At 37.7% G+C, this 10,756-nt stretch overlaps 1 long non-coding RNA gene across 1 annotated transcript in view; it reads right to left on the bottom strand.

Moving 5' to 3' along the window:
• The window catches only part of LOC121864740, a 12,138-nt gene extending 2,522 nt beyond the window's left edge, over window positions 1-9,616 (bottom strand). Inside the window, exons 1-2 of the long non-coding RNA XR_006088647.1 lie at window positions 9,505-9,616; window positions 7,069-7,073 (exon numbers count right to left, since the gene is read on the bottom strand). This is a non-coding gene — a long non-coding RNA (uncharacterized LOC121864740). The remainder of the gene's footprint in view (window positions 1-7,068; window positions 7,074-9,504) is intronic.
• Between the last annotated feature and the right edge of the window lie 1,140 nt (window positions 9,617-10,756).

A 10,756-nucleotide genomic window follows, 5' to 3' on the forward strand; every position in this document is an offset into this window, starting at 1 on the left:
GATTCTCAGGCAGTACTTTTAAAATTCAAATTTAATGAAGAATAAAGAAGAAATGAACAGGTACATTTTGATAGTTTATTCATTTGCAAATATAGCATGCTTCATTTATCAAAACGAGCAGTTTTAATGAAAAAGCTGTGAATTCTAAATTTTATTCTTTGCCTTTTATATATCATAAATTGTAGACTTTCCAATGTCGTATGTTTCCATTAGAACAGTATTGCTCACACCACGATCTAGTTTCTTAATTATTTCAAGTTTGTCACTCAATTTCAATGTGTTCTTTTTTCTCTTCACACAACGAAGTTTATCTACTTTAGGAGCCATTATTATGGGCTTGTACAGTACTCTGTAAATGGAAAGAGTAGGACTCAAAATATTGTTATATTACAATGGTATTCTATTCATACTGTGCTTGATATAATGCATTCACGGAAATGTAATATTTTTGCTGAACGTACGTATTACAGTGAAAAGTGGGATAAAATCGTGATGAAAACAATGACTTTCGCTTTCTTTCGTTCAAAAGATGTTACCGTAATCGCTTTTCGAATGGTTTTCAGTTCAAAAACTGTTGTATTACAATAATATTCTATCCTAATTGACTTGAATAAATACTACGATACCATATTTCTGAATCTTTTCATTAAAATTCATCAAAATCATTTTCCTTGTCATCGTCTGCAGCACTAAACAGCTTCTCCCAGTCCTCTCTTTGAACAGGGCTAGAGGGTACGTGTTTTTCGAATCGTTTTCAGTTAAAAAACTATTACATCACTCGTCTATTTTACCTAAACTGCGCCTGAATGAATATATTCTCGGAGATAAATAGTAGTTTTGTGGAAACGTGATGTATTTCAATGTAAAATAGGATAAAATACATGACGAAAACATAAGACTTTACCTAACCTTCCGATGTTCTTGAGATGTTACTCGTTTTTTTAATAGTTTTCGGTTAAAATTCTGATATATTACAATGATATTCTATTCATACTGTGCTTGATATAATACATTCACGGAAATGTAATATTTTTCCTGAAATTACATACGTATTACAGTGGAAAGTGGGATAAAATCATGACGAAAACAATGACTTTCGCTTTCTTTCGTTCAAAAGATGTTACCGTAATCGCTTTTCGAATGGTTTAGTTTAAAAACTGTTGTATTTCAATAATATTCCCTCCTAATTGACTTGAATAAATACTTGAATGGAAATATACAATATTTTTGTTGAAACTACCCGGGTTTCAGTGTAAAGTGTCGTAATAATAAATGGTAAACAATTTGCCTTCAGCACTTGTGTTTCATGCACGGCGAGCCTCAGTTTATAGGACGTAGAGCGTTTTTAGTGGTTTTGTTGTTCCATTACCCTCAAAAACGTGGGTGGAACTATAAACGAGGAATATCATAAATTAACGATTTCTTGGTCAAAAAATCAGGGTCGACTGATAACGAGGGGGGGTTATAGATGAGTATATACGGTATGTTGTCACACACACACATGTATATATATATATATATATATATATATATATATATATATATATATATATATATATATATATATATATATATATATATATATATATACAGTATATATATATATATATATATATATATATATATATATATATATATATATATATATATATATATATATATATATATATATATATATATATATATATATATATATATATATATATATATATATATATATATATATATATATATATATATATATATATATATATATATATAATTTTATTTATTTATTTTTTTTTTTTTTTTTTGGGCTTAGCCACCTGGAACAGTCATGACCCACTTCAGGGCCTAGGGGGTGAAATTGTAATACTAATAATACTAATAATAGAGAACCATAAAGAAATACAAAAATTAAACAAAAATCAATAGTGAGAAACAATATGTGTATGTTGTGTTGTCAACATTAAGAGAAACAATTGAGACCCTGCAATTGTGTGTAAATGAGGCAGAAAGTCAGATTATGAACCTGGGATTTGGTCACAATTTTTGTGATGCCATATGGCAGCAGGGTCTACCATTAGACAACACATTATGCTTCCAATATCTTCCCAGGCGGTAGTACCTCCCTGTTTGGTAGCTGCCTATCTACTGACACCAGCGAAACTGTTGCTTGATAATTATACAGCCATTTTGGCACAAGTACACACACCTCTTTGAATATCATAACTTAGAACTGCTTATCAGTCGTCATTTTCATCAATTTAAAAAACAATAATCTGTATAAGGAGGTGAAATCTTTAATACAGCACTCATTTTATACACCTGGTCACCTCAGCGTCTAGCGGGCTGTAGTGTTTACATTCTTTCTCTTGTTTTTGTCTGTATGACAACGAAGGGAAATATTTTCCAACAGTAGAAGGTAAGCAAATGTAAACATGTATATAAACGTCTAAATAAAACAAAAAGTCTTCATTTAAAAACAAAAAATTTCAAGTAAAAAAAACTCTGTAAAAATCAGTTGAATAAAAATTTTTGGTAAGCAAACAATAAAAACAAAAAAAAAACTGTAAATATCTAAATATCATGTCCAGTAAAACAGTCAAAAGCATTTTATTCATCTTCAAATCCTGGTTTATAAGGATGTTGCTTTATTACAGGTAGTAATTCACCCAAAAAGTACTGTAGGGTAAATAAGGCAAAATTTAGCCAAACATCAAAAGTACCAGACTCAAATAAATTTTATCCATAGGAAGTTGTATTTAAATTTGGACGATTTGAATTTTGCGAGGTTTTTACAGTCTACAGTAGGTTCTCAAATTTCACGAGTTTTTAATTCGACGTTTTATATTTGGACAAAAAAACACTACACAATTTCAAATTTTGACGGCGGAAACTCGAATTTTGACTGGTTTGAGCGGCCCGCCAACGTTCAGACGTGCACAATACAGCGTAATTTCTCTTATGTACAAAAGATTCTTCATTGTTTGTTACCTAATTTCTTTTTGATTGAATTAATGTTTGTGTGCAAAATGAACAATACAATTTATTAATAATATTGTACGTAGAATATTAAAACACATGAGGAGACGAGACGGCATTGTTTTCGTTATTGTTTACAAAACCAGTGACTGACTGGTTCTACATATAAAACTGAAGATAATAAGACCCTGGTTGTAGCTGTAGTAAAATTATTGTAAAAAATTAATATGGTTGTTTTAAGTAATGTTATTTAATGTTAATAAATGGAATAATGGAAGTAGCTAACCACTAATGGTAAAGAAAAAAGTGAGATCGCGTATGTAAGTGAGCACACATGAAAACATATCGTCATTACTCTACATAAGAATATGAAAACAACACTTATTTACTGTTTATATATATTTTAATTAATGTTTCTGAATTTAATACGTAAATTCTACCCACCAGTGGTGGTAAAGTTCAAAACATAAGGACAGCCAATGTTGTTGTGTGTGTTTTTACTTGGATTACAAAGTTGCCAAGTCATCAGGTTCAACTCTAGCTGAAGCTGTAGAACAAAAACTTTTTCTGTGTTGTTTTTAGTTTTTATTTAACATTATCTGTGTTATTTTTGTTGGTTTATTAGGATGTTGCTTTATTACAGGTAGTAATTATCACAAAAAGTAGGGTAAATAAGGCCAAATTTAGCTAGACATCGAAAGTGCCAGACTCAAATTAATTTTCTCCGTAGGAAGTTTATTTAAATTTGGAAGATTTTAATTTCGCGAGGCTTGTACAGTCTAAATGGGTGTCCAAATATGAAAACCTACTGTAAATAGGTGTCCAAATATGAGAGCCTATGTATAAAGAAACAAACATTCCTGCACTTTGAGACCAGCAGACAACCTTTAGCAATTCCTCAATAGATGGCGCTGCCGCACCACTGCCATTAGTAAATAAACCACACAACAGCAAGGGTTTATTTTTATTTTTTTTGCAATATATCAACAATATTAGTTAAATCAATAGTTTTATAGTACTCTATAGAGAATACTTGTAATTGTTAAGTACTGTAATGAGGTAACAGTCTTTGTAAGGGGCTGATTTCAGTTGACCCTCAGAAAACCTCTGCTTCAACTATCAACTAGCGTCCTGGAAGACGCACAGTAATTTTCAAGGTATATTTTTGTTATAAAAAGTGCGCCTTTCAAGCCGAAAAATACGGCAACCCTTATAGTCAGGGAGCCAAGTCCCTTGTCTTTTGCAAAATATTTATCTGCAAGATATCAAATTATTAATACCTGTTTTGATCTTTGATACATCTTAGCTTCTATCAATGTTGGACTTGTGAACTATTGTGCACATTACATCACAGGCAGGTGATTTTTCATACTTAGTGGAAAGGTTCTGAACAAACATGCACAGAGAGATACCTGTTGTTCCTTTGAATCCATAACTCTTTTAGTATGGCCAGTCTTGCTGAAGTGATACACACACTTAGAAGAACTATATCAGTATCACATGCATGAATCACAACACACCTGGAGCCATGTGTTCTACAGCTGTGTGCAGTGTGTGCAAATAGTCTTGTGTCTGCTCCTTCGTGATTCAGACGCTCGAGTTCATCCACGTTCAAAGTTTTTGCATTTGAGACAAACTGTCTTCCCACGGTCACCGCCTGTTCCACCAAAGGTGACTCGTGTCATCAGGAAGGTTTGTGTCGTCGTGTATTATAACAGGTTTGCTTTGTTACAGGGGTTGTTGAGTAATGGTTTCCATTCAGGAATATCCAGAGTATCAGATACAGTGGTCCCTCGGTTAACGAACACAATTCGTTCCAGAAGGTCGTTCGTTAACCGAAAATTTCGTTAACCGAAACCAATGTTTCAGTGGGATTTTGGGTAATTGGTTCCAGCTCACCGAAAATTACATTCAAAGTAAAAAAAAATGCAATAAAGTACACTTACTTTGAGGTGTATATGTAGAAGGCTCCTGGTTGATGATGATGAGAATTAGAAGTGGGGGTGGAGGAGAAGGGAGAAGAGAAGGAAGTAGGGGTGGAAGAGAAATCACCCCATGCTTGATGCCGTCATTTCACCCATAAAATTTTCAGTTCACTAGGTGTAATTCAAGATTATTTTCTTTAAATCAACACTGCACTGCACTACATTGTCAATATGTTAAATAAATTTCAGAATGACCAATAATTGTACTGTAAAAATGTAAAAATAGTTTATGTACAAGAGAGCCACAAGCAAGATGCTACCTCCACTGACCAGAGATACAAACTGACGCCTTGGTGGGTGAGTGAAGTGGCTGATTGGCGCACCAAAAACTAGTTTCCTGTACTGCAATTATGTTGAATAAGTGTTAAAATGACTAAAAATTTTAATATAAAACTTGGAAAATTATTGAATAGTACAACCTTCTTGATATTTACTCAAATGGGAACTAATTTAAGCCCTAGAACCGATTACTGTATTAGCGGACTAATATTCCAGCTGGTGAGCAAGCGAAAACATGTTGACATGATTTCTTAAGAATTTCGTTAACCGAATTTTTGTTTGCTAACCGAATTGAAGATTCTTATGGAAGGTAATTCGTTAACCGAAATTTCGTTAACTGAGGCGTTCATTAACCGAGGGATCACTGTAGTATATATTTCTTAGACAATAAGTTGTTTCCTCTATGTTTCTTTTCATACAGTTTGAGACTTAATGTGGCATCAAAGTTATACCTGTCTCTGACAAGATGGATATAACAAAAATTAACTGGTTTGAGCTGGAGAGTTTTTCGGACAATACTGCGTCATCAGCTCTGCTAAGGTTTTTGCACCGAGAGTCTGGTATTGGATGAATGCCATAGTGTCAATCAGTTGGAAGATCTGATTTTGGCAAGGTAAATGGTATTCATATATCTGCTCATTGAAGGAGGGGCTGCAAGAAATCACTTTTGGTACTGCACATAACATATTGATGAGCCAGTGGGTTACTGGGCTATAACTGTGATCCCTCCCAGCACAGCAGCCACATGTGTGTGAGTCAGCTGGTTGACTGCCTGAACTGTGTCTGTCACCTAAATGATGGTTTGAGTGTGGAAGGAGCTATTTTTTGTACATAAAATATGTGCTGTTGTATTTATATGATATGTATCAATTTTATTGATATCATAGCCATAATTATAGGAGCTATAAATTATTGAACAGAGGTTGAGGACGTGCTATCATCACATTAGTTGGTGGGTAAATGACCACGAGTCTCCAGACAGAGATTATGCTCGAGTTGAGTTGCCAATTAAATAAATATCCAATACAAAGTATTTCATCTTGCCTGGACATTCAAAATATGCAGCAAAAATTAAGAACGTTGACGAACGTCACCCGGGGTTCCCTTAGTGAACGTACTGGAAAGTCATCCGGGTTTTAAGGGTGAGAAAACATTAAAAAACTGTACGACAGTTATAGCTACAAGAGCAATCTGCAGTATTGTACAATGGAACCCCAGTTATCCAGCACCTATGGGGATTGAGAGGTGCTGAATAGAGAGATTTTACTGTTAGGTGAATCTCACTCTTAGGACCCCAATAAATCCTTCAATGCACAGTGCTACAAGCTGACTTCGCAAATTCATGTCTCAGAAAAATGGACTTTTTATCACTTATTTTCCACTCAATATAAATGATATGGATTAGAAATAAAGTACAGTAAATATAATGATATCCCCATCAACCGGAACAATGGGTGCAGAGCACTTCTGGGATGAGCGATCCCGGTAACCCGACGACTTTCTCAAACCCGGAAAAACTTCCACATCCCCGGAATATTTTCTGCTTACTGGGAAGAGTTTCTAAGAGTTTAAACTATGCATCTTGCACTGACAGACACAAACCCACATCCCAGAATGTTTCTGGTGGTAGGGAATGTTTTCTGAGAGACAAAACTACTGTAGTCCATAAAAGCAGTTTTAATTTAGTTAGAAACTCAGTTTTTTCCTATAATAATCCAGAATAGTGAACTGTGGTTTATCTACAAGTTTGGTTAAATAAATATATTTAAAAATTATAAATCTATATGATACTGTACTGGCATGAATGAAACTGTGTGTTACACAAAGATTGTTGTTTTACACTCCCTTGGAGCTGTGGGGGATTAGTGGGTCTCATGTAACTGACCTGACACAATGTCAAGTGGAGGTAGGGTGTGGGATTAGTGGCCTCATATGACTGACCTGATGCAATGTCAGGTCACCCACTGTTGGGTGATATCTTGCAGGAGCTGTATTTATTTACACAAACACCACTGTACACGTACAATATTGATAATACAGTTATTGTAAACAAAACAATGTATACTACCCGTACTGCACTACAGTAATATCTCCGTTAGCCAGAATCCCTCAAACCCGGAACTCTCCAATAGCCGGAATTGAAATTTTCTCTGAAAATTGTTTCCAAAGCCGGAATTTTCCAGAAAATTCCGCCTCTCGGAACAATTTTCTGAGGGGCACATTTTCCTAAAAATTCAGAGAAAATTTTCATAATACCCGGAAAATTCCGGGGATGGGGGATTTTTTTTCCTGGGTTTGAGAGATGAAAATCAGGCGCAATTTCCAGAAATTCAAAGAAAAATTTTCCAGTAGCCGGAAAATTCAGAGGATGAATATTTTTCCGGGTCCGAGAGATGGTGTAATGGGCAATTTCTGGAACTTCCGAGAAAATTTTTCCGTTACCCGGGATGAGGGATGAGGGATTTTTTCTGAGTTTGAGAGAGTCGTTTCGTTACCCGGAAATCTCTCATTCCTGGAAGTGCTCTGCATCAGCTGTATCGGTTAACGGAGATATCACTATACTATACAGTGGTCCCTCAATTAACGAACGGTTCACTTAACGAAATTTTGGTTAACGAATTAGCTCCTATAAGGATTTTCAGTTCCATTAACGAACTAAACTTCGGTTAACGAAATCCTTACGACAAACACGTTTTGTTGTGGCATCAGCTGGTCGGCCAGTCTGCCAATACAGTAATTGGTTCTATGTTTACATTCGTTTCCAGTGAAGTAAATATCAAGAAAGTTGGTCTCTTGAATATTTTTGCATTTTTTATATTAAGATTATTGGTCATTTAGAAATTTAGTTAACATATTGATAATATATACAGTACAGTCAACCCTCGCTTTACGCGGTCCCACTTTACGCGTTTCCACGTTTACGCGGTACCCTGCCGAACACGGAATGCTCACTTTCCGCGGTGTGTGTACCCTTTTACACGGAGAGCGGCGCGAGCAGGGTTCTTCACCCGGTCGTGATACAGGTGAGGGCCAATAATCTGCCCTCTGCCTCGGAACCAACCCCCCATCCCCGTGTGCCCAGCCATCTCTTCTACAACGTAGGTATTGTGCTCCGAGTCCTATCCTGCTCAGATATTATAAGAACTTTATCTATATCCCCGGTCTCTATTTCAATTCATCCCACATGTTATGTTGTTCACTTTACGCATTTCTCACTTTACGCGGGCCTCCGTGGGTTCAATTGACCGCGTAAAGTGAGGGTTCACTGTACAGGGAACAGTTTTGTGCGCCCAACAGCTGATCGAATCACCCAACAACGCTTCTCAGTTTAACTTTGTTTACAGTGGAGTTTACATCAAGTTTGTTATTCTCTTGGATATTTGTGCATTTTTACATTAAAATTATTGGTCATTCTGAAATTTAGTTAACATATTGATAATATACAGTGCAGAAATTATTATGAAACACGAAGAAGTCATTAGAACCAATGCACACTGTAAAGAATATGGCATGTCATCATCGACTGCCTCTACAATCAGCTGTTTGATATGTAAACAAAGCTGCCGGGAATACGACATACACACCTCAAAGCAAGTTAAAATACAGTATTCTATTATTTTATATTTATTATTGTACAGTATACTGCACAGTACAGTACTGTAATTAGTTTAATTGTACATACTGTACTGTATTCACCAGCAGATGCTGTCGTCTTTAGCCTAGAGTAATCGGACACTGTTCGCTCAGCTGACTGAAATACGTAACTGTAATCACATCTTAACATTTTCGATGGAGGTTGTTAGTGGGTCATGTTACTGACCCACTAATATCAAGTCACCCATTGTCAGGTTGGAGGATCACGGGTCTAATGATCTCAACATGTCTTCAATAAACCAAAATAAAAATTTCTATGAGATTTTTCCGGAATTTTTCTCGGAATTTTCATAAAATGCGCCTGATTTTCCACTTCAGATTTTGTTCTCTGACCCAGAATTGTGATTTTTTTTTAAATTCTGAGGAAACTTTAATTCTGGCTACTGGAGAGTTCTGGTTAAGAAGGAATCTGTCTAATGGAGATATTACTGTATAAGCACATAATAGAACCAATATAATTCACATCCAGTGCAAAAAATGAACTGATTATTACAAAGAATATAGAACTGTACAGCTTTGATATTTGCTTCATAGAAAACTGCTCTTACAACAGTGACTGATACAAAGTGAATATACAGCACACATCTAATGTTATGTAAATACACAGACATATGTAACACACTCCTTGTTGGTGTACTCTGTCTCTACTCCTCCTTGTTGGTGTACTCTGTCTCTACTCCTCCTTGTTGGTGTACTCTGTCTCTACTCCTCCTTGTTGGTCTACTCTGTCTCTACTCCTCCTTGTTGGTGTACTCTGTCTCTACTCCTCCTTGTTGGTGTACTCCTCCTTGTTGGTGTACCTGTCCCCACCCTCCCCATATGTCAAGTGCACTCTGGCCCCCACTCCTCCCTTGGCTGGTGCACCCCCACCCCCACCTCCCTTGTCAGTGCAACCCGTCCCCACCCTCCCCACAGGGTGCACCTGTCCCCACCCTGCTGGGTCCACCTGTCCCCACCCTGCTGGTCCACCTGTCCCCATCCTGCTGGTCCACCTGTCCCCACCCTGCCATGGTCCACCTGTCCCCACCCCTTGGCCGGTCCACCTCAACTCACCCTCCCTAAGGTTGGTCCAATTCTGTCTCTCATCCTTGCTGGGTCTCACCTGTCTCATCCTTGTTGGTCTACTCTCTGTCTCACTTCCTTGTTGGTCTACTCTGTCTCCTACTCCTCCTTGTTGGTGTATCCTTCCTCCTTGTTGGTCTAATACTCTGTCTCACTCCTCCTCTTGTTGTACTCTGTCTCTACCTCCTTGTTGGTGTACTCTGTCTCTACTCCTCCCTTTGTTGGCAGTGTGTACTCTTGCCCCCTACTCCTCCTTGTTGGTGTACTCTGGCTCTCATACTCCTCCTTGTTTTCGCTGGTGCATCACCTGTCTCCTCTACCCTCCTTGTTGGTGCACTCTGTCCCCTAATTCTCCTTGTTATGCACTGTCTCTACCTCCTTGTTGCGTACTCTGTCTCACTCCCTCCTTGTTGGTGCACTCTGTCTCTACCTCCTCCCTTGCTGGTGCACTCTGTCTCTACCCTCCCTTGTTGGTGCACTCTGTCCCCACTCCTCCCTTGCTGGGTGCACCTGTCCCCACCTGCTGGGTGCACCTGTCCCACCCTCCCCGGTTGCGCAACCTGTCCTACTCCCTGTCAAGCACTCCGTCCCCACCCTGTTGTCAACCACACCCGTCCCAACCCTGCTGGCACCTGTCCCCACTGGCAACAACCCGTCCCCAACCCTGTCAAGTGCACCCGTCCTCCATCCTGCTGGTCCAACCTGTCCCCACCCTGTCATGCACCGTCCCCACCCTCCCTGTCAAGTGCACCCGTCTCCCTACCTCCTCCTTGTTGGTCTACTCTGTCTCTCTACTCCTCCTTGTTGGTGTG

Source organism: Homarus americanus, unplaced genomic scaffold, assembly GCF_018991925.1.
Source record: "Homarus americanus isolate GMGI-L3 unplaced genomic scaffold, GMGI_Hamer_2.0 scaffold19291, whole genome shotgun sequence".
NCBI classification, from domain to species: Eukaryota; Metazoa; Arthropoda; class Malacostraca; order Decapoda; family Nephropidae; genus Homarus; species Homarus americanus.